Genomic DNA, 23,345 nt, shown 5'->3' with positions numbered 1-23,345 from the left:
TATGAAATTGTGTGCTAATTAGTGTATGATTTATAAATTTACATAACTGTGTGCTACATGAGACAGCACAGAATATCAAATGAGGTGATTTAAAGCAGCAGAAGCAGGAGAGTCTGCTCTGGCTTGGTGCCTCTCCTCTGGATAATGTCTCTCCCTGTCCATAGCTGCTCCCTGCATCTCTTGAAGGCTTACCTGCACACAATGACAATAATACAATATTGTGGATCCATGTAGCTGTAAGAAAACAGGCTATCTTGAGCACCTCTAGCATGGTTGTGTGGCAGAGTTTTCAGTGTGGTCCTTGGGGAGGATGAAGCCCAAGTCAGATTTGGAAGCCCAAGTCAGCGGAAAAAGAGCAAGAAACCCAGCTTGGTCTGGTAAGTGTTGGTGCTTGATGTGGTAAGGAGCTTGATGAAGGCTGATGACTCCCCAGGTTGTTCACAGGGACGTAACTGCATTACGACTGCAGCAAAATGATGGGGACATGGGAGATCCTGGATTTGATTCCTAGCTCTGTGGAAGCCACTTTGCCTCTCACAATAGCATCTTTGGGTTCTGCTGTGCTTACTATCACATCTCAGAGGGTCTGTGACTTTACTGTTAGTGTATACAGCAGAAGCTGCTGGACATACCCAGGGACAATTTGCCTGTGAACTGCAAGCTGCAAGAGCAGAGGCACATCGACCAGTCATTCCTATCTAAAAGAAGCCAAAACTCTTAGATTTCATCTATATTCAGGCTTGAAGGGATCATTCTAGGCACTAGGGGACTAAACTGGACAGGCCTGGAAGTCAGTGACAAGTGGAGCCCTGATGTACGTGAGGTGAGAGATGCCCATGTGGTCCCACAGACAAACCAATCCACAAATGACTGTGGGAGCCATACATTACCAGCTTCTTTGATTCAGGGGTCAGCCTGTATATGTGACAAAAAAAACCTATTCACTCATAACATACAATAACCAGTCTCAACATGTAAGTTCATTCTTTCTGGGCTCCTGTCTGAAGTCAGAAGGAAAGTGAAAAAGTGGAAAACAATATCTTTCTTGGTTGTTTACTTGCAACTCAAAACCTCACAGTGCAGATCAGATCAAAGCCATTGTCCAGACAAAGTGTCGTGAGTTTTAATGACAATGTGGGAACTCCTCTCCTCTGCTGGACCTGGTAAGGAAGGAAAGGACAAGATGAATTAACAGGCACAAAAGCTGGTTCATTCTCAAGTTAGAGCTGACAGTGAGAAAGTTACATTAAAACTTTAACAGCACCTTGTAACAAGTCTATCAGCATTTAACCATCTCTGCTGCTACGAAACTGCCTTATTTTGGGGCTGAGTTTGTCTGAATCTACTTCCCAGCTGCAGGATTTCATTGTGCCTTTGGAAGCAGGATGCAAGGTTCCCCTGCTGTCAGTACCACAAGCACAGAGATAAACTCAGCTCAGCCTTCTCTTTACCGAGATGGAACCCTGTACACCTTGCATCCCAAAGTTTGTTTTCCAGCCCCTGGGTTATTTCTGGGGCCTGTTTCTGAGCTTCCTCCAGCATTTATGCATCTCAGAGTGTTTACACTAGAGCAGAAAGCCCAGTTCCAGGTGCTGTTGCTGTGAATGGTGCAGTGTGGCCCCATTCTGCACAGCGTTTCCGTTTTGACGCTTCCAGGAGCTGTGTTTGGAGGTGTTGGGCTGAATACTTGGTCTTGTTACAATTCTGTTTCTTGGAAGCAGAAAGTATGTGAGTGAAACCAGGAGACCCTCTTATTTGGAAGAGTTGAGGGGAAAGAAATGATGTGAAGTAGAAATGCCAGGCAGGAAAAATGCCCAAGATTGAGAGATTCAATTTGGGATGGAGCACGAAGCTGGGGTGTAGCATCTGTGGACTCAGCCACCTTGCAAACAATGTGGAAGAGACATGCTTGATGGGATGGGGGAGACCCCGACAGCAGAAACTCTCTGAAAGGGAAAAGTGATCAAAGCACAAGGCGATGACGTCTGATAGCAACAAAAACAGACAAGAAGACTCTTGAGCTGTGGGTGAGGAGGTGATGATAATGCAGGGGAAATGGCTCCTTGTCAGTGGGTCTGGTGCCCCTCTATTTGCAATAAAGCCTTCAGCACAGGGATCTCATTACCAGAGAGTTTACTGGCAGATTGGAGGGATTTCAGTGAGGAGTAATAAAAGTGATCAGGGACTGCTAGAATTGACATAATGAGGAAACAAGATGAGAAGAGTCAGATATTTATAGCTTGGGTGAGAGAGACAATTAAAAGGTGGGGTGGGAGATGGACTGGGTAACCTCAAAGCCTTGTCTGCTTCTAATAACTTCTCGTCATCTGCTGTACAGAGGACTTGAATTTACCAAGGCTGTCAATCTGACTCTTAACAGCCCTAACTTCTCATGTTGAAAAGCTCAGGTGGGTGTTCTGTGGCTGTATTGACACTGTCAGAATGTCACTGGTACTGTACATTGTGTAAAGAAAAAATAGTTATCAGCCATGCTGTGGGGAAAAATTGACACACTGACAGTAAAGGGAAAGAAATTAGACCTCCATAAAGCAAAAAGGCATGGCAGACTGTGCTGAGAGCAGGGCTGATTGGGAAGGGCTTCCAGATTGTAATGCTGACCTTTTCTTGCTTGGTCCTTGCAGAAGGAGCAAGTGTGAGCTGCCTTCCCTGTGGGGTCAGTGCTGGTGGCACGCAGCTGTACATGCAGCTGCACAAGTCCACTGCTTCCCAATAGGCACAGATGTGCACAGGCTGTTGTCCCCAACTGCTGCTGAGCCCCAGGGGTGGCTCTAGGGGCAAGCTCTGTGCCAGCCACAGCCCTGATGGTCCCACTGATGGCTATGATCATGCATGGGGTTTTGCTTACCTCTCTGCTGCCCATGTGCAGCCCCCTTGGCATGGGCTCACCCATGGGGATTCCTGTGCCTGCATGTGGGCTGCTGCTGTTCGCACACAGCTTTTCTGTGCCTATAGTTTCTCTGTAGCTTTCTTTGCACAAACCACTAAATACGTGTTTTTACACACATCCTGCAAACATGAGCAGCTATTGCATTGTTCTTACCAAGCTGGAGACCCCTAAGAAGAGGGAAGGTATAATATGCTATATAATGACAGAGCAGCTTCTGATGATGGTTATTTAAAGCCTTAGACTCAGACCATGATTGCCTGAATGCTCACCAGCACTGCAGAGCAGAGAGCCCAGGTTTGCTCTGGACATGTGAGACCACAGCAGAGCTGGAGGCAGCCAAGCTGGAGACATCTCAGTTCCTGCAGTCAAATTAAAACACTGCTACCAAAAGCAATGGGGCTGTGTATGTTAGAGGCACTTGGGGAAATACCAGAGCGGCATTTGTTGAGTCTGGTGGCGGAGTAGCCGCTCTGTTTTAATGATACCTGTGTGCAAAGGCCACAGCTGCTTCCATCCATTTCACATGAGTCTGACTTTCACAGAACAGACATAGCCTAGGGTGGTGGAAGGGAGAGAAAGGTGACCAGAAAAAAATAACCCATCCATTTCTTGCTACTTTCTGCATCCTTCTGAGCGGTGATACTGGGCTCTAGCTAAGCAACAGTAATCTTATCCAGCATACTGTTGATTTAAGCCTCCTGGATTTATATAACTTTGGAAATGGTAAACTATATTAATTTGCTGTGTTTTCAAGAAAAAATTATTTATGAGAGACATTTTTAACTCAAGTGCCAGGAGCTTTAAATCATTATAATAAATTCATGCTATTCAGTGTTTCTTACATTGTAATAAATTTGTTTTAAACATGAATGAGGAGATCCATGATTTCTTTAATATACTGTTATGTATTTCCTTTCAAAATGACACAGCTCACTATATCAAGTGGGAGAATAATAGTGAGAGATTTACAGTACTTAAGAATAACACAGCCTGGGAATGTGACATGTGAGCCAACACAGGGCAGGGGGCTGGAGAGAGCAGGGAGCCCACCACTGCTCCCAGTGGCAACAGCCAAGAGTTATACAGTGACAGCAGGTCAATGCGCAAAGCTGGTGACTGGGTGGAAAGCTCCCCACAGGGTGGGAATCGCAGTGCAGCCTTATATTCATAGGATGGTTTGGGTTGAAAGGGACCTTAAAGCTCATCCAGTTCCAATCCCCTCCCACGAGCATGGACACCTTCCACTAGAGCAGGTTGCTCCAAGCCTCATCCAACCTGGCATTGAACACTGCCAGGGATGGGGCAGCCACAGCTTCTCTGAGTACCCTGTGCCAGCACCTCAGCACCCTCACAGAGAAGAGCTTCTGCCTAAGAGCTCATCTCAATCTCTCCTCTGTCAGTTTGAAGCCATTCCCCTTGTCCTGTCCCTACAGGCCCTTGTAAAACACCCCTCTCCAGGTTGCTTATAGCCCCTTTAGGCACTGGGAGCTGCTCTAAGATCTCCCTGGAACCTGCTCTTCTCCAGGCTGCACCAGCCCATTTACCATGCAACACACAATCAAAATACCCAAAAGGTGGTGCAGAGCATCCTCTGTGAGCTGCGCGGGTGGCTGCTGAACTGCTTCCTCACTGGAGCAGGACCTAAGCCAGGGTTTGCTTCCCAGCCTGGGGCCATTCTCTCCTTCCTGACCTCCTTCTCCCACGGTCCTCATCATACACGATGGTGTATGTGGAGCAGATCTCACCAGCACACTGATGTGTGGCGAGGAAGTGTCAGATAAGCAGAGGTAAGATAAATTCCAGTCTCTGTTGTTAATCCTTGACCCCTCATTAAACCTCTGCTGGCGTTGCTGCTTGCTGCTACACACATGGATGGCTGCGAGTGCAAGAGGATAAGCCCTGTGACTGGCTTTGCATCAAGTCCTCCCAGCTTCACAGGCAACCTGATGGGCATGGAGTCAGCCTCGGTGATGCCAGTGTCTGTGGTATGAGACAAATCTGCTTCTGCAACACAGTTGTGGCTACCTTGGAAAGAAGGAGCCTTCTGCCTCATGTAAACAGCTGCTGAGTGCTTGTGTCCCAGCCACTGCATCTCGCTATGGTGCATTAGATAAACGGGTTCTCATTTGACATGATCTTGGGATTGGGGTTGACAAAGCATCAAAGTGCCCAAAATGGCAAATGCTGGTTGACTCCTTAATATCTAATGAGAATGATTACCCTCCCTGAGATACCTAAATCCTACCAGCTCCCCAGTGCACAGCTTTGATGTGGAGAAATGAGGAGTTTTGCAGTGCTGTCCCTCTGTGCTGTGAAAATCTGACCCTCCAGGACACCCATGGAGACATGAGCACTTCCCCAGATTCAAAGAGTTAAATGGTCCGTGGTGGATGTGGCTGCAGCAGGGGGTAATTAAACAATGCTGGTTCTGTGGTGGGGTGCACAGCCCTGCTGTTGCCCCTTACCCGGCTGCAGGTGAGATGTAGAACACCCACAGAGTTCATCTTCGCAGGGATGGTGCTGGCAGAGCACAGAGGATGTCCATGGGCTGCCACATCACGAGGCTGGGAGGCTCAGGAGAGGGGAGGAGGGGATGGGAGAGGGCCCTGCGTGCTCACAGAAGTGATGGCAGGACCTCATCTGTCAGCGCAGAAAAATGTCTGGCCAATAAACTTGCCAAACGTCCCTAATAAAGGGCTGGATGTGTTATCATGTAGAATGGTTTTATAGGGGATGGCCATAAAACGTGCACATTGCCCTTTAAAATGCCAGGACAAGGATTGATTCCAGGAGGGCGGAGGGAGAGGAGGAGGGGGAATGAGGCTAATTGGAAAAGGGGGATAAATCCAGGGGCTCCTGTCTCTGCTGCGGGTCCCCAGGGTGTCAGGAAGCAGTAACAGAGCAGGAGGAGTCACTGCCTTGCTAGCTGTGCCTGGACCTGGGCTTCCCCACTCTCTGCCCTCCACCCTGTGTGTCCTTTCTGGTTCAGTCCAGCCCTGCTTTTACTCCTGATACCCAGCCCAGGGGAAGCTGTGGAGATGCCTCCATCACCCTCTCTGTTGGTTCATCCTCCTCCTGCTTCTCTTTTAATCCCAGGGGTCTAACACTCACTTTCCTCCTCCTTGTCAGTTCTGGTAGATGTGTCCTTCCTGCCCCATTGTCAGCTCATCTCTCCCTCTCTGCCTTGTGAATCCACCTCACTGTTTCCTACCTGTGGAAATCCACCATTGAGAGAGGAACCAGAGGGCAGCAGCTTTGGGTCCCCTTATACATGGACAGCGAGTGTCTCACCTAGGGGATGCAGGAGCCTGTGTGTGCTCTGGGCTCTGCTTGAATAAACAGGAGAGGGGGAGCTGGAAGAAAGTCTGGGGTGTGTTTATTAGCGATCAATAAATTTATTGTACTCAAGCTCACTTTTAATGCTGCAGAAAACAGGCAGTGATTTCACTTAATAAATGTAGACAGTCTTGCAGAGCTACACCACCATCTATTCTGCTGGACAATTTCTGTACAACAGGACTGCACGTGATGCAGTGCCCAGTGTTACCTTCAGCTGAGGCTCATTGGCTGTGGTGGACAGACAGACCTGCCTGTGGTTTTCTTGTTTTAATTTCCCTGATCAGGGATATTGGGCAGAAAACTCCATGAGATCTGGTACAGGAAGAAATGTAAAGAGTCTTCTAATTAAAGTCACTGAAGGTGGAGTGGATTTGGGCACTGGGTGGGAGGTGGGCAGGTAATGGAGAGGTAGAACAAGAAAGAGCCAAGAAAAGTCAGGTTTGTTGGTATGTGCCAGATCTCACTTGTCTGCCTCCTCTGTGCATGTGGTGCTGCCCAGTTTCCAATGTGCAGTGGCCTTGGCAGTCCCCATTGGAGCTGGTAGTGGCTCTTGTGGAAATGAGGGGTGGTGCAGGCTGTGTGCGTGAGCTGGCAGTGTGTCCCTCTGCCCTGAAAATCCTCCTTGGCCACCCTTGGTGACCAAACAGAAGCAAATCTGGTGTTTGCTTCCATCAGGAGTACAAAACATGATGACACTTTCCCCATCAAAGCTGGAGGTGAGTCAATATATTATGGTGCAGACCCATGTGCACCAACATGATTAGCAGAGGTGATGTATCATGAATCTGGGTGAGAGAACACTTCGCTATTCAACTGGTTCTTCAGGAAAGCAGATGATGTGAAGTACAGCCAAAGCTGTCTCATTGGACTGTTTCATACCATGGCCTCACTTCATGCTGGGGCAAATTAGCTTCATTCAGCTGAGCAGATTCAGGAGTGACAGAGACCCTGAGTTCTCCAAGTGCTCAGGTCCATGTATTTAAGTCTTGTTACACAGTAATGACATTCAGACCAATGTCCAGGCTCCTGAAGTCTGGATTTGCTGCTTTGCTACATTCTGGCTCAGGCCCATCTCTGCTATACCCACCACAGTGAATTTTTCACTGAATGCAGTTTTAGTTCTGGATTTCTAATTAAATTTAAAGGCTGGTAAATTTTGTGAAGAACATTTTTCTGGCTCCATTCCTAAGCATTTGGTCTATTCAACTAGTACGTGGTGTTTTGCAGATGCTATTGTATGTTACATTGCCACCCACAAGTACGAAAAAAATGTGTGATTTAGAAAAATACTAATACATTTGAGGTCTTGTTTTTGCTTTTATGATCACACTTCAGAGCTTTTTTCAATGTTAGAGCTGTAAACTCGTGAGGCAGGTGGGAATCTCATCCTACCACTTGACTGCAAGAGCTGTGACCTTTCCAATTCATCATCAGGCTTATGATCAAACCATGGTCATGACAATGCTTTCTGAATTAAAACATTTCCTCCAACATCCAGCAATAAGGAAAACAAATCTTTTCAGGTAGGGTTTAGTAGCTCACCTTGAAAAAATTTCACTTCATGCTAAACATTAAACCATACAGTGACGTGGGGCACTTGTCTACTTTGAGACCCAAGGGAGAATTGACTCAAGTTCACTTTTAGAGGGGTTTAATTAAACTGCATCAGGACTCTGTTTCAACACTTGGAATTAAGATAAGTTGAAGTAAGACCCCTTTAATTAACTGAAAGATATGAGAGACCTCTTTGACATCAAATAAAACTGTCTGAGGGGCTGCTGGTGTGCTTTGACTAGTCCGGTTTACATTATACCTTATTTAATTCAGACTGAATGACCTGGTGTAGACAAGCCCTGAATTGTTGAGACTGGATATGGTACTGGGAATATCTGCCTTCCCAGCTATTTTGAAAGGGGATAGAAGTGGTGTAAGAAGCAGGATGCTCTATAAAATGAGGCAATCAATCTTGGTCTGTGCAGAGCCACAGTGATGCCATAGAGCTTTCACAGGTTGAGCAAATGCCCAGACATACCCTTACAAAAGTCAAAATTGCAAGTCTTCCATCAAGGATGGGAAATCTCAATAAAGCAGGTAAACTGGAGATAACAGCCCCAGAATGTTTCCTATTCTGGTCAAATTTTGTCCAATATCACTTTGATTGGGGTCTCTTTATTTTTTTATGTAAGTTGTTTATTTTTTATTTTTTAGTTTAATTGCCTTTCCTGAACATTGGGAAAAGTTTACCTTTGAGTGAAGACTCGGACTCATTTAACTAATCAGGTAAATGGTATCGAGGTGATGTGTGCACTATATACACTTCCAATGGTTTCTCATTCTTATCTCTGCCATCAGTTGCTTGGCTGTGAAGTCTGATGCCTGCAGTCTTGACAAGATTTCTGAATGGAGTCACAGTTGTGGGGTTTCTTCACCTTTTTGGTTTTCATTTCAAGACAAAATAAATTTTATGTTTGTTTTCTTTTTTTTTTAATTTATTTTGTTTTACCCTTTTCCGTTTTCTTCAAACTGGGGATCTGAGCCTGACCCTCAGTGTCTTGGAGACAACCTGTAAGGTATCCATGAACATTTCTTTTTAAAAGGATAACTCACTTTTCTGAGGCGGGGGGGGTCAGAGTGTGGTGAGAGTAAGGGAAGCTCATGAGATTGTTCCTTCTACTGTTGTGCCAATGCATATCTGTGTAGGGTTTTCTTAATATTCAAAGTAAGTTGTTAATGAGTTTGAGTGCATGTGGGGCATCTGATGAGCATACTGTGGCTTATGGAGGAGCTAGGACAAATCTTTTTATTCTGTTACCATATCACAAGAAAGTCTTCATCAATGACTGTAATGATAGGACAAGGAGTGATGTGTTTAAACTGAAACAGGGCAAGTTCAGATTAAGTATAAGGAAGTTCTTTAATGTAAGGGTTGTGAGGCACTGGAATGGGTTTCCCAGGAAAGTTGTGAATGCTCCATCCCTGGCGGCTTTCAAGGCCAGGTTGGACAGAGCCTTGGATGACATGGTTTAGTGTGAGGTGTCCCTGCCCATGGCAGGGGGTTTGGAACTGGATGATCTTAAGGTCCTTTCCAACCATACCTGTTCTATGATTCTATGATTCCTGTTGCTACTGGTACAGTGTTCCCCTGGCACAAGACTGAACCTGTGATTGAAGGGCACATGGAAATATTAAAAGATGCAGGTTAGCTGCGGGGGAAATCCTCCCAAGAACAGCCTGGGAACTGGTGGTTTTGCTGGTCCTGGGAAAGGAGGCTGTGAACCTTTTCTATCCCTTCATTAAAGGAACACAGCACAGAGTTTTCTGAGCTGGAAAATTAAACTATTTATATTAGCCAAAGCCAAAGCCAGGAATTCATTCTGGAAGAAAGGTTCCCCATTTGACAGACTCCAGCTGCATCCAAACAGGTTCACTGTGGCTTTGCTAAATGCTTTTCTGAGCCCTGACAATCTTTGAAAGAGAACCCAGTCCTCCCCGCCAGCTCCCTGAGAAGGTGAGCATCAGTGTGGGATGCGATTTCTACAACCTCTGCACAAAGCAGCTTAGAAATGGGCTCAGTGGCTGGTAAAAAAGCTCCTGGTGCTCCACTTCATGTCTCTTTCCTGAATGCCAGTCATGACTTTGCAGGGAATAGCTTGCAAAAATGCAAATGGATCCAAAGAGAACATAGTAAATGTAGCCTTGCATTATAGTAGGGAGCTTTAGGGTGAATATACTCCCCCTAATATTAGCACTGCCTTGTGCAGAGTGTGCTCTGAGCCATACACTTTAGGAGCAGCCTTGTATTTTTTTCCCTTCCCATCGCCAGGCACATCTACCCTTGGATGGGATACAAAAGCTTGGTACATAGGACTGTAGCAATATAAAGCAGACATCCTGTATCTTAGTGCCAGAGACATGTTCTCAGAAATTAAACTGGAGACAGAGTCTGTTGTTTTTGCTTTCAAATGCTAATGGTATTTTCTTTTCCTTACAGAAGCAGTTGACTGACCAAAGCCTGAGTTTGCTTTGGGGGAAGAAAGGAAACAGAGAAGGGCTGGACAGGGTAAAGAGCCGAGAAGAAAGAAGCAATTCTTTGAGCTATTGCAGCTTGGTACATGAATTACTAAAGATTTAAGCTGACTATGCAAATGAGGAGATAATCTGAGGATGTTTCATTTTGACACAGAACAGGAAGAACATACAGGCTGATAATTATAATAATTATTGTTCACAATTTTGGTTGTCAGAGAAGTCCTCAGTAGAAAAGAACCATATGATTCCCAGGACCATCAGGATGTTGAAGTGGACCGAGATGCCCTGTCTGAGTGACCTGAGAGGCATCAGCATCTGTTATGGATCACAAGATAATTCAGGTTGGGAGGCACCTCAAGATGTGTTTAGTCCAATATGAGATTAGACCAAGTTGCTCAGGAATTTATCCAACTGAGTCTTGTCTGCCTCCAGGGAAGGAGATGACAGGCTCTGGGATGTCTGGTTGTCCAGGCTGCCTTCTCCAATGCTTGACTGACTTCATGGGGAAGAAGTTTTTCTTATATCCGTCTGAACACCTCTTGTCTCAGTTTAGCTCAGACTGCCCTTCTAATCTGGCATCATGTGTAAAGTCTGTTGCCTCCTCTGAGTCGCTATGGAAGTCAAACCAGAACAGACCACTGCAGTACTCCATTTGTCACTGGCTTCCATGTAGAGTATGACCCATCCACTGTCACACTTTAAGCCCAGCTGTTCAACCACCTTTTTACCTCTCTAGTTGTGTACCATCCAGACTGCACATCCTAGCTCAGATCCAAGAATACTGACATAAAAGGCATCTACTGCACCGTGGCTGGTGAAGCTCAGAGTTGATAAGGGGAGATACTCAATCCAGGCGGGTAGATCTGAGCTAGTGCAGGATCAGTTTTTCCCATCCCTCTATATCCCACAATATAGACTGTGGGGACAAACTAGATATTTGTCACATCATCTGTCCAAAAGCTAGAAGATCCCCCTTTCTTATAATTTATTAGTTTCCTTAAGAGCCAGCTAAAGGTAATGGTTGTTTTCAACAAATATTTCCCTCTCCTCCCTCACCATTATTCCCTCTGTTCTCCTATAAGCAAATAAAGGGAGATGAAATGCTTATAGGATTCCAGGTGGGGAAAGCTGGGCTGAACCATATCTGAGTGAGGCAGAATTTATTGGGATCAGAGGGTTATGGAAAACGGAGTGCCAAAATGCAAAAGATGAAATTACAGTTATTCCCTTCCCACCACCCCTCTTTTCTTTTTTCCCTCTTCCTCTGCTGTCACTGGTTTTCCTCCTAGGTGTTAGGGTATTTTCAAAGGCAATCGTTACTGTTAATGATTTTAGCTTGTTGGCTATTATCACATTTGTGCCTGGGGACTGCAGGCGGCTATCTGGGCTCAGGCAGGCCTTGACAGCAATCAGCGCCTTCCTGCTTCGCACTAATTTTCTCAGGGGAGCTCAGAAGAAAACACTTTTTTGTTCCCTTCCTTTCCCTGTGTCCCTCCTTTTTGCCTTCTCTACATCTGGCCTCACATCTCCAGGAGCTCTGCCATAGGAAGAGTCCACACTGGGGAGGCTGGTGGAGAAACTCAGAGCAAGGTGTGGGGTGCTTGGATGCAACCAGGAGAAGCATCTCCTGGGAAGAAGCACCCTGGCTTTTGTTATTCATGCCGTGTTTGGACCATCTCTGCATTGCTGCTGATACCCCAGCTGTTACAGGGAAAAGAAGGGATCATTGTGGTTATTTTATGAAAAGTGTACGTGGATCTTTTTCAGTGGCTGAAGCTGAGAGCGGAGCTTTTACAGCTTTGAGTTTAATATTCTCTTTTTTCCCTCCATCATCATTTTATATTATTCAAAGCAAATCAGACAGCCTTTGAAGAAGAGCTCAAAGCTTTTTTTCCTTCTTTTTTTTCCTGTTTTTTCTCTTTTTTTTTTTTTAAAGGTGGGAAAGTGTGGGAGCCACCTGGTGCATTTCCTTTCTCAATTCTGTGATTTTATTCATTGGGGAAGAGATCGCTTTGCATCTCGTTCTTTAAAAGAGTGTAAAAGGCAGGTAAGAGCTGTATTTCTAAAAGTCTCCAAAAAGAGTGTTTTTTTCTGGAAGAGAAACCAGCATATTTCTTGCACTGAATCAGCCTGGCCAGTGGAATTGTGACACCTCATGTGTTTAAAAGCTCTGGCCTGGAACCACTCTTTTACTCGGAGCTGCTGATCAAAATCATTGCTCTGAGACACTCCAGTGGCAATCCAGACTAATCCTGCAGTCTGAGAGGCTCCAAAGACCACTGGATCAAGTGAGATTTCCATCAGGAAATAGGTTGTCCTGCTGCAACTTACATTCTGGAGGGCTTTTTGTGCTGGGCAGTGCTTTGGTGAGCTCTTTTAGGGGAAGGTCTTTTCCTCTGCAGAAGTGGCTTGGAAGCAGAGATCTCAGGTTGTAGCTTGGAAGGCGTCAAGGTAAATGCTCCAGAGAAGTGGTAAATGCCCCATCCCTGGAAGTGTTCAAGGCCAGGTTGGACAGAGCCTTGGGCAACATGGTCTAGAGTGAGGTGTCCCTGCCCATGGGCATGGATTTGGAGCTGGATAATCTTGAGGTCCTTTCCAACCCAAACTGTTCCATGATTCTATGATTCTAAAGTGTCAACTCCCACATTTGTCCTAGGACCCATCAGGGTGGAGGAGGAAGTGTGAAGTTTTACTGGTTTTACAAATGTCACCCTGTTACATTGCTCCCCACCTTTTACAGGTGATAAAAGCCTCAAAACCAGAGGAAGTCCTAGGTGCTTTTTTAGTTGCCACTCTCCTTTTGCCTCAATTTTGGGGAGTAGACAAATTGCTGACAAAGAGAAGTTCTCCCTCCCTATCTTCTCTATGTCTGTTTGCCCCCAGTTAAGGGCTGCTGCCTGGGGCTTTCCAAGGCTTACTGTGGTTCTGCAAAGTGCTGGAGTGAAAGCACTGATACCCCATTGCACTGAAAATATGAACATGTAGCGATGTGCAGCTTCCTCTGGCTCTTCTTTACATGACTCAGGACCTTCCAGATCTCCCCATCTCTGTTGCTTTCACCACTGTGAGAGAAGCATAAAATAAGTCATCAACCCCAAAGGTAATGGCTTCTCTGGGCAGGTTGCCAGTCATTTAATATCTTTGCTAATCATCTAGAAGTGGAAGTAAACAGCATGTTAATCAAATTTGTGGGTGAAGCTAAACAGGGAGGAGCCAGAGGGGATGGTTTGGACAGAGGAAATAAAACAAAAGGATGTGGGGAGGCTGGAAAGAAAAGCAGGGAATTACAGCTTGATGTTTGACTTGGGAATAATTTGCCTGGGGGTGGACGTGGAGAACAAATTCAACTTCTATCTGTTATATAGCTCAGCTGTAAACTGCTGAAAGTGTCCATAGGGTGATGGACAAAGGAGCACACATCTGGAATAGTGCCTTTGGCCAGGAAGGTATTGGGAAGGCTGGCAGCGAGGTGTAGGAGAAGAAAATTTGTAAGAAATGTCATAAACCACTGCAATAATAGGTCTGTGTCCCAGATGAGTGGCCTTTGATGGAAGGCCTTTGAGTGAAAAACGCTGCCAAGCCTGCTTGAAATTGCAGCACATCGGGGGAGAGCAACTTGAGCAGAACAGGGACATTTAGAAGCAGCTGTATAAAACTAGGAATGCACCATGTCAGTTCCTAATGGCAGGACCTGCTATTAGGAGAGTCATGGTACCTGAGGTACAGAGGGTAAAGAATTTAGCGTGCTTACCTTAACTAACTGAGGGACAAGAGGGGATCCAGTGGTTCTCCATGAGTACCCTCATGGGCAGAGGGGAGTAGAAAAGGTTTGTGGCAATGCTAGAGCAGAAACAAGCTGTTGTAAATGGGTTATGAGTGAAGTGAGGATCCTAGATGTAGTTTTCTAACCCTTTGAGGTGATGGTTGGCAGCAGCCTTGTCTTGAAAAGAGAAGAGTGAAGAAGGAGCATGTTCTGAAGTTGACTCAGAATTAGCCCTGGTAATCATCACAATAACAGGGGATGAATGGATTCAACAGCAGGTCCCTGCAAGACCCATATGGATAGTGCCTTCAGGCTAGGTGTACAAAGAGAAGATGGCCAGTGGCCCAAGGAGCGAATGTGACTGCAGTGGAAATATGGACAGAGATGGTAAAAATCTTCTGAATTAGAATTTTCCAATGACTTTTCTGTTGACATTTTTGGTAGATGTTGGAAGACTTTTAATGTGTCAGTTTCCTTTCATATCTCCTTTCCTCCTGCTTCTCATGGCCAAAACCACCCAAAAAATCCATCCCATATTAGAAAGAAAAGGATGAATATTTAATAATTCAATGAAAATTTGCAGGCAGTTCTCTGCTCTGGTCACAAAAAAAGAGCTGTTGCATGGCATCAATCCCCTTTGCCCCTGACTAGGCTTTATCCTCACTCCACAGATTGTCTTGGATTCATTTCATACGCAGCCTGGATTACTAAAAGGGTTTTCTGAGTTCCTAAGTTAAACCTAAACTTTTCCTGTATCTCCACAAAGATCCTTGGAGGAACTTGCCTGAGGGAAGTATATGAAAACCTCAGGAGTTTGAGTTGTGGAGGTCAGTTTTCCTGCAAGGAGTTAAATCCTTGAACCAAAGCAGGTTAGATGATGATCTGCACCTGGTCAGTGAGTTTGTTGCCTCAGCTTTCAGCTGGAAAGCAGTGGGGATTTTTGATACAAGGAGCCTGGAAAGAGATTGCCCTAAAATTCAGTACTACATATGGATTCATTGACTCCAAGACATGGAATTTTAAGGGGTTGAAGAGCTGGCTGGAGCTTATTTTAAGCGAAAAGTCCACATAAAGGTATCAGAAGCACATCCACGACAGGAGGACCTGAATGAGGAGTTTCAAGACAAAGCCGAGAGAATGATTTAGTAGTAAAGGCAAGCACGACGCCTCTCTCATCTCTGCTCCTGGCTCAGTCCTTTCCACGTCCACCCATCTCTGCTGCTTTTGCTGCTCTCTCAGGGAGGGAAAATAAAACAAGTCATCAACCCCAGAGATAGCAGCCTCCTGGGCAAATTGCCAGTTGTTTAATATTGTTGCTAATGATCTACAAGCAGAAGTAAACAGCATGTTAATGAAATGAGTGGAGGAGGCTAAACTGGGGAGCGCTGCAAAGAGCTGGTTTAGAGAGAAAATTAAACACAAAGGTTTGGGAGGGCAGAAACACACTGGGAATAATCAGGACAGGATGGTTTGGGGAATGGGAAAAGGCAATATAACGGTTTTAGGGCTGAAGTTAAGGTGCGTAAAGCAGTGCCAGGCGTTTGGGCTGCAGAGGGTAGGCATGAAGAGACAGCTTTTGGTGGAGAGAGATCAGATTGTTCATGATAAGCATAGCCCAGTCTGTTGCCTCCTTTCTGTTGTGGTGACTGCCTGTAAATTTTCCTCTGGCTCACAGGAAAGAGCCTGAATCTGAGCAGTACATAACATTGCTCTAGCCTAGTGTGGAGTGCCTCTCATTACAGCCTTTGCAGCAGCATAAATCACTGTTCAAAGCCCTTTTCAGTAATAACTAACCAAAAGGAAATGTCCTTCCCCAACATTGTCACCTGGGATTGAATCAGGGACTCTTGAGTCTCTAGCCCAGTGAAGCTAGTTGTGAAGATAGCAAGCTTTCTATTGGCAGATCTGGCACTAACTGGTTTTATGCTTGTCTTGAGTGTGCACAGTGGGAGATGAAAGCTTTCTCTTGTGTCACTACCTGAGCCAGCAGTGGGATGGGTTTGTTAGCATCTACTTCTTGTGTGGCCTACAGGGATGGAGAGGTCATTTTGGATAAATGCCCTCCCAGAGCATTTCATTTCCCTTGTTTTTTTACCCCTCCCTCCACCTCATTTGAAATTCATTGGCTCTAATTGCAGAGGTAGTCAAACTTTGGCTGCATCTGAACTGCAGGTCTTTGAGGGGACTTGCCCGCTAGACAGCGAGATGAATGATTTATTATTATATTATTATTTATTCATTTAAATTCATGAATGCTTATCCAAATCCAAAATTGCCCAATTTCATCCAGATCTGAATTTATAGATTTTCAGGCCAGATGGGACCGTTCTGATCAGCATCCTGACCTCCGGCATTGTGCAGGCTATAGAATGCCACTCGACAATTCCTGCAGCGGGGAAGCTTTACCACTATGTAAATCAACATTATCAAGCCCAGTGGCTTGTCTGGAATGGTCTCTAGTGAAATCTGTGAAATTGCCCAGTGGTTTTTAGCTCTGCTTCCCAACGTACATCCCTATATGCAGCTCTGCTTCCTTGTGTGCGCTACAGAAAACAGCTTCAGCCCTTCTCTGTCCGGAAGACAACTGTGGAGAGAGCTACCACCAGCAGGAATGGGCCAGGGGATCAGCCATTCTTCCCTACAGCCATGGGATACAGGCTTGTTTTCATATAATTACTGCAGCAGGAAAATACATTATTTAGGTATCAGTTCCTATAGTGCTAACATGAAAAACATTGCTTTAGCTGTAGAAACTTATCCATGAGACCATGGGAGGCGAACCCATCATGCCAAGGGGAGTTCTGCCAAGCCAGGCTTGGTGGCTGTTTGCTCAGGAGAGATCTGCATGGACATCTCATTTGAGGACAAATAGCTGTGGGCTTTACTGTCCCCATTTCCTCCATCTCTTCAGGAAAATCCTTTTCCTTTTCCTGGCTTGTTTCCCTGCCTGTGTTGAAGTCCATGGAAGTGACACACCACTGAAACCTCAAATGGCAGTTAGTGATTTCTGTGGGTTGACAGTTTTGAAGGAATTTAGGGTTTGGGGAAGAAGTTGGGAAGTCACATACAGGCAACTAGTGAGTAATTAAAGGCAGACTAACTTAATAGGAAGCGAGCACAGAATGGGATTGAGCCTGCCCTAAAGAATGGGATAAGCACCCTATCTCCAGAAGCTCATTAAAATGTGCCTGTGCATATCTCAAGGAGGGGTTAGAAATCAGGAAATTACCTCTGGCAGCAAAGAGAAGATAAAGGAAACCCCAGAGAGATTATCTCATTCTGTTTCCACAGACTTTGTGCTTTTGCTGTAAACCAGCTGCCTGGAAGAATTTCCCTCAGTTTCCAGTCACTGAAACATCAGTTCTCTTCCCCCCTTTGCAGAAGGGCCTGGGATGAGTTTGTGTCTGCTCACCTTTACTGCACATGCCCTGCAGTCCTCCATAGCAAGTGTGAAGTGAGTAGGAGGGTTGGCAGGGAGACCCATTCTGCATTCAGGCAATGGTCCCATGCAGCCAGCACCATGGTTTATTGGGCTTTAGGTAAGAGGAAACCCGGTACTGGAGAGCTGGGTTTGCACACCAAAGACAGCATTGGTGAGCAGACCATATTTATCCTACAAGTCCATTAAGGTTTTTTTTCCCCATCCATCCAACTTGTGTTCTTATAAATCATAAACTGGAAAGACATCTGTGCTACCATGATGCAGGTTTGTAAGTTGTTCTTATCTCTCCAGCTTGGGTAGGATTTGTTATCTGCCAAATTACAGTAATGATTCTAATTGTTGGTTCTTTGTGGTCTTTAGGTGACTAGGGCTGCCTTTGTGGGCTCAACAAGAAAGACGTGCCAGTCTTGCAAAATAAAGTATTGTTTTGCATATTTTAGCACACATAAAACAAAAACAAGATAGAAAATAGAGGAACTGAAGTGGTTTGTGCTGCAATCGTATCTCCTGTGGCCCTTCAAAAGAACCCCAAACACTTCTTTCGTTCCTTAACTTGCAGAAATTCAAAGATCACCTTATCCAGGATCAAAAACCAGAAACATTTCAATGGTACACAGAAGCAATTACAGATTGGAAGCATTGTGGCTTTGTTTTGCATTTCAGGTAGGTGGAATTGAAAGGAGGATGCAATCATCAGCTGGATGCTGTCCAGGATTCTGAGGCTGCATCTATACCTGTAAATTAACTGTAGCTAGGTCTGCTCTCTTGCACAGAGGCCAGCTGGCACAGGATATCCTGCATCTGTACTATTAAATTCTCTCACAAGGGGGAGGGGAGAGGGTTTGCATCCAAATTGCCTACTGAGAATGTGCACTAGTCTGTGCTAATTCCCAGGCTGTGTCTAGGCATCATTTGGGAAAATGCTAGTTAGACTGTGCCAAGAACATGCCAGGTAGTGTTTTAACAACTTACAATACAGAAGATAAGTTCTAATGTCCAGGGACATTTTTGCAACTGTTCATTCTGGTGGTAAAGATGTAGTCTGGGACTTTATGTTACAGCTCTAGCAAGAATACCTCTGGGTTCTTTGTGAGTACTGCTGATCAGTTTCTTGTCCTCAGGCCCCCTCTGAAGGTCAGTGCACTACTGGGACTCTTCCCATTACCCATTGCCAGCAGGTTTTTCTAATCTCTTGTTGGCAGTCACACATATGGTTTTGCCATGGTGTGGGCAAAGCAGAGGCACTGAGGACTCAGGATTGAATCTGGCATTGCAGACTACTTTGCAATAGCACTGGAGCAGTGGGAGTTGTTGGAAGTTGGTTGTTCATGTCTGCAGTGTCTGTCCAGGCTGATTTATAGAGAGACCTAGGCAGTGCTGAAAGTAATCGTAGGGCACAGGGGCTGCACTGTGGCTAAGCGCACCAAGGAGATGGGAAGCAAACTTGCACAGGCTGTGGACAAAGTTTATCCCATAAAGCTGTCCCTTGTACAGGTTTGTGTTTGCACTTTTATGTGCTAAGAAGTCTCCCATCCAAGAGTGTTTCCTGTGCTACAGGAAAAGATGGCATCATGGTGCAGGATCTGGACTGCATTGTACTGTGAGCTGATGACATCTCCCTGCTCCAAAGCTGGGGTGAAACAAGAGAAGGGTCACAGACTTGACTGTGAAAGCTGTGACAGTAGCTGTTAAAGGCTTTTTGGGAAGGAGCAGAGGGTGAACCGACCCCTAACATCCTCCCTGACATCCCTGCACCCTGCTAATGGCAGCTGAGACGACTTTCTGCTAATGCAAATGTTCACAGCTGTACACTGGATGTTGCTGAGTGGATAATGGCTGATGAGGTTGCCTGTAGACAGTCACTCCACTACCAGTGTGTAATTAATTGCTATGTAAAGTGCTCTGAGATGTGGTGCTGCTGAAACGTAGGGTGTATAAATGCCATCCCCACACAAAAGGGAACAACATGCAAATTCCCTCAATATATTTTTAAATACGAGCATTTTTCAGCTGTTAGCTCTTTTGTAAAATTTATTAGGCCCCCTCCTGGGAACTGGAAGCAGCAAGGGCAGCGTGCATGGATGAGCTGGCTTCTGGGGGCTCCTACTGCTCCTGCTGCTTGGCCCCAGACTCTGGGGGGTCATCTGCTTTTTCTTCTCCTATTCCTTTAACCTCCGTTTAACTTCAGGTTCCCCTTTTGCTCTCATGCTCACATGGTGAGATGATGCCTGCCTGCCTGGGGAGGGCAGCAGGGAAGGAGAAAGCTTCTTTACAAAGGGCAGAAACTTGCAAGGGCTCCAGCCTATGTTTCCTTGTGAATCAAAGAGGTTTCTTGTCCTGCTTCCAAAGGAAACGTGTTACCCCAACTGGATGCAACCCAGATAGAAGCAGTTGCAGGCAAGCTGAAGCTGGAAAGGCCGTGGGGAGGGATGGCAGCCCTGGCTGCAAAGGATAGAGTCCTGCTTGTCTACCTGCAGGGGTGTAACACCAACTCTGAGGACCCAGTGTGAAGGACACACCTGGGAACAAGTCTATCACAAGGTGATTGAGAAGTCTCAGCAAGGTGACCTGCATCGAAGGCAATGAAACTTTGAGTGCTAGAGGTTACATGAAGAAGGCAAGATGACCCAATGCTTCCATACTGCAGAGAGGAAGGGACATCCAGAGGAAACATCACACCAGATATGAGAAGACATAAAAGGAAAAGATGAGAAGTAGTGTTCCTCAAAGCATTCAATCCTCAGAGCATTCACCCTGACAGTGAAGAAGTAAAGTGTAAACAGGTTAAAAAGAAGCAGACTCATTCAGGTTCACTGCTGGCCATAGGACAAAAAAGGTTTTGTTGCTACCACTGCTACAAGAACTCCTAAACCTCCCGCTGTCACAAGGTGGAAAAATATGTGGGGGAGTGGGTGGATGTTCTTGCAGTCATTTCCTAAACGTCTGTTGCTGTTAATGGGTAGAAACAGGACATAGAAATTATATGGACTGGAAATCTATGGGGTTTTAATGTGCTAATATTCGATAGATTAAGCAATGGGTAGTTGACAGATCCTGGACAGAAACCTTGAGCAGGAAATCTGTTTAATGAGCACTTTTTTATGGTGTTCCAGAGAAGGCATAAGTCATAGCTTAGATGCAATTTAATGTTTCCATCAATGGTCTGGAAATAAATAAAAACAGTGCTGCTGGCTAAAATAGATAGATAACCTGAAGTTTGAAGGAGTACTTAATATGGTTTGAGAATGTGTGGAAAGGACTCTGCGTCCCTCAGTAGTCCAGGCATGCAGAGCATACATTTTCACAGCATCACACTGGGAGACAGAATAGGAACCAGGAGGGCAGGTTGAAGCTACAGAGTGATGGACAGCAGGATCACAGAGCAGCTGAAGTTTGACGATAGGTGGCCCTGCCTTGGCAGGAAGGCTGAACTAGATGACCTCCAGAGGTCCCTTGCAACCCCAATGATTCTGTGATATCTCTGGAGATCATTTACTCCAACTGCTTCTGCTCAGAATAGAGTGAACCAGAAGAGGTTGCTCAGGATCATGTCCTGCTGTGTTTTGAATATTTCCAAGGATGAAGACTCCATGATCTCTTTGGGCAAATTGTTGAAATGTTTTAGCACCCATACAGTAAAACAACAGGTTTTTCTTACTTTTCAATGGAGTTTCCCATATTTCAATTTGTGCCTCTTGCCCTTTCACTGGCAAGGCAGAGAAGAGTCTGGATCTGTCTTTACTTGTCCCCACCAGATATTCATACATATTGAACTCCTGAGCCTTCCCTTGAACATACATAGACCAGTCTCAGCTCTTGGTCTTTCCTCACATGTCAGATGCTCCAGTTCATTCACTGTCTTTGAATGGCTCTTTGCCGGACTTGCTCCAGTATGTCTTGTACCGTCTTATACTGGGGACCCCAGAACTGGACACTGCACTCCAGATGTGTCTCACCAGTGTGAAGAGGAGGAGAAAGATCACCTCTCTTGTCCTGCTTGCAATGTTCCACCTTAGGCAGCTCAGGAGTGCACATTGCTGGCTAGTGGTAAACTTGGTGTCCACCACAACCTTCAGGTCCTTCTCTGCAGAGCTACTTGCCAGCTGGCCAAGCCCCCAGTGTGCAGTGGTGTGCATGAGGCCCTCTGGAAGGCAATGTCTTCAAAGAAGATTGAAAGGTCCAGAAGAAGGGTCTTTCATCTGACCTGTATTCTCAGTAAGGTGGTGGGACCAACTAATACCACCTTGAAAAAGACCGATGAAAGGACTAATTTTAGCTCAGTGTAAGTCGCAAGGGGACAGACAACAGAAAACCATCTCCAGCTCTGGGACATGTGCTCAGTGCACATGAGAAACTGGAGAGAATCAGAAACCCACACAAATATGGGCTGGAGAAAATGCTTCCAAGAGAGCAATTTGTTCAGCTCATCAGCAAGCTCAAGTGGCAACTTGCTGTGTGCATGCACCTGCTATAAAGGGACTCTTAAATCTAAAAGAGAAAGAAAGGCACAAGACAGACCAGTGCCTGCAAACTGAACACAAATGGATGTGAGCAGGAATCCGAGCACTTGTTTTGTTGGTCATTATGTCTCAGAATAAATTGTCAATGACCTTGGTAGAGATTTAATCACCTGATGTCATTGAGTCAAGACTCGTGACTGAAGTTGAACCCCACTTGCCCCATGGCTCACTGTGGTGTGATTTGGGATGTCCAAGGTTGCAGGCTGGGCTCTTCTTGCTGTAGACTTTATCTTTGTCTGAAGTGGTCTTCAACTCAACACATGACATAATGACATTTCTCTGCTCCCTATGTAGCTGACAGGCTGTGGGTACCCACTCTCACTGCATTTTAGCATGCGTAGGCTAGGATATCAGGTAAAGCAGAGGGTGAAATTACAGGGGAGATTGGTGCAGAGGGTGGATGTTGGAGACGTTACTTGGGGATTGAAGAGATGCCTTCATTCACAGGAAGGCAAGATCCCTAGAGAAAGGCTTGTAGAGCACCCAAGGGGATAGATGTCTGGCTGCAGTCCTTCTGTCCCTGGGGACAGGAAAGATCAATTGCAAGAGTCTGTCATTAACTTTAGGCTTTGATTGGGCTGCTGAACTTAAAACGAAGGATCTCTGGAGTCCTTGCATGGTGTAAGGGTCACTGCATGGCCTCTAATGGATTTCTCAACTCATGCCTCTATTGCTTAAGTTTTCCTTGGGATCTCAGCTTTTGTTAACAATACCAGTATCCATGTCTAGTACCAGTTGTCCTCTGCAAGGAAGACCATACACTCAATGATGACCGGACTCCAGGTTTTCAGCCAAGTGTTTCTTTAAACCAGCAAGGGCCACTACCCATTGGTACTGCTGTGGCTTCCTGCAAATGGAGAAAAAATAGAGCTGCAGATGTATGATGTGAAGAAATCTATAGGCAGAAATGTCTTTTCCTTTTTCCTGCAATTTTACTCATCACCCACAATAACATCTAATTCTAACCTGGTGTTAAAAAAAAAACACAACACAAAACAAACCCCTGAAAGTCAATATTTATTTTTCAGGCTCCCTCTCCCCTGCTGTTCGTCTCTGAATTTAATGCTTTCGAAAGGTGAATGATTGACGATTTACTGAAAATGAAGTTAAAATATAAATAATTCCACGATTTGGCTGCTGTATTAAGCAGGCATATAAGAAAAGCCCAGAAGACTAAGGTTGGCTTTTATTATTAACAAGGAAAAAAAATTAAATTTAAATAAATGTAATATTTATTAAAATTTCCTTTCACGCTGTTACCTGAGGTTCATAAAACTTTTGAGCTGTGTCAGCTTTGCGCTCCCCAGTACATTGAACTCCAGGGAAAACTATAAGCAAATTCTT

The sequence above is a fragment of the Melopsittacus undulatus genome, chromosome Z, assembly GCF_012275295.1.
Source record: "Melopsittacus undulatus isolate bMelUnd1 chromosome Z, bMelUnd1.mat.Z, whole genome shotgun sequence".
Taxonomy (NCBI): Eukaryota; Metazoa; Chordata; class Aves; order Psittaciformes; family Psittaculidae; genus Melopsittacus; species Melopsittacus undulatus.
This window is presented reverse-complemented; position numbering follows the sequence as displayed.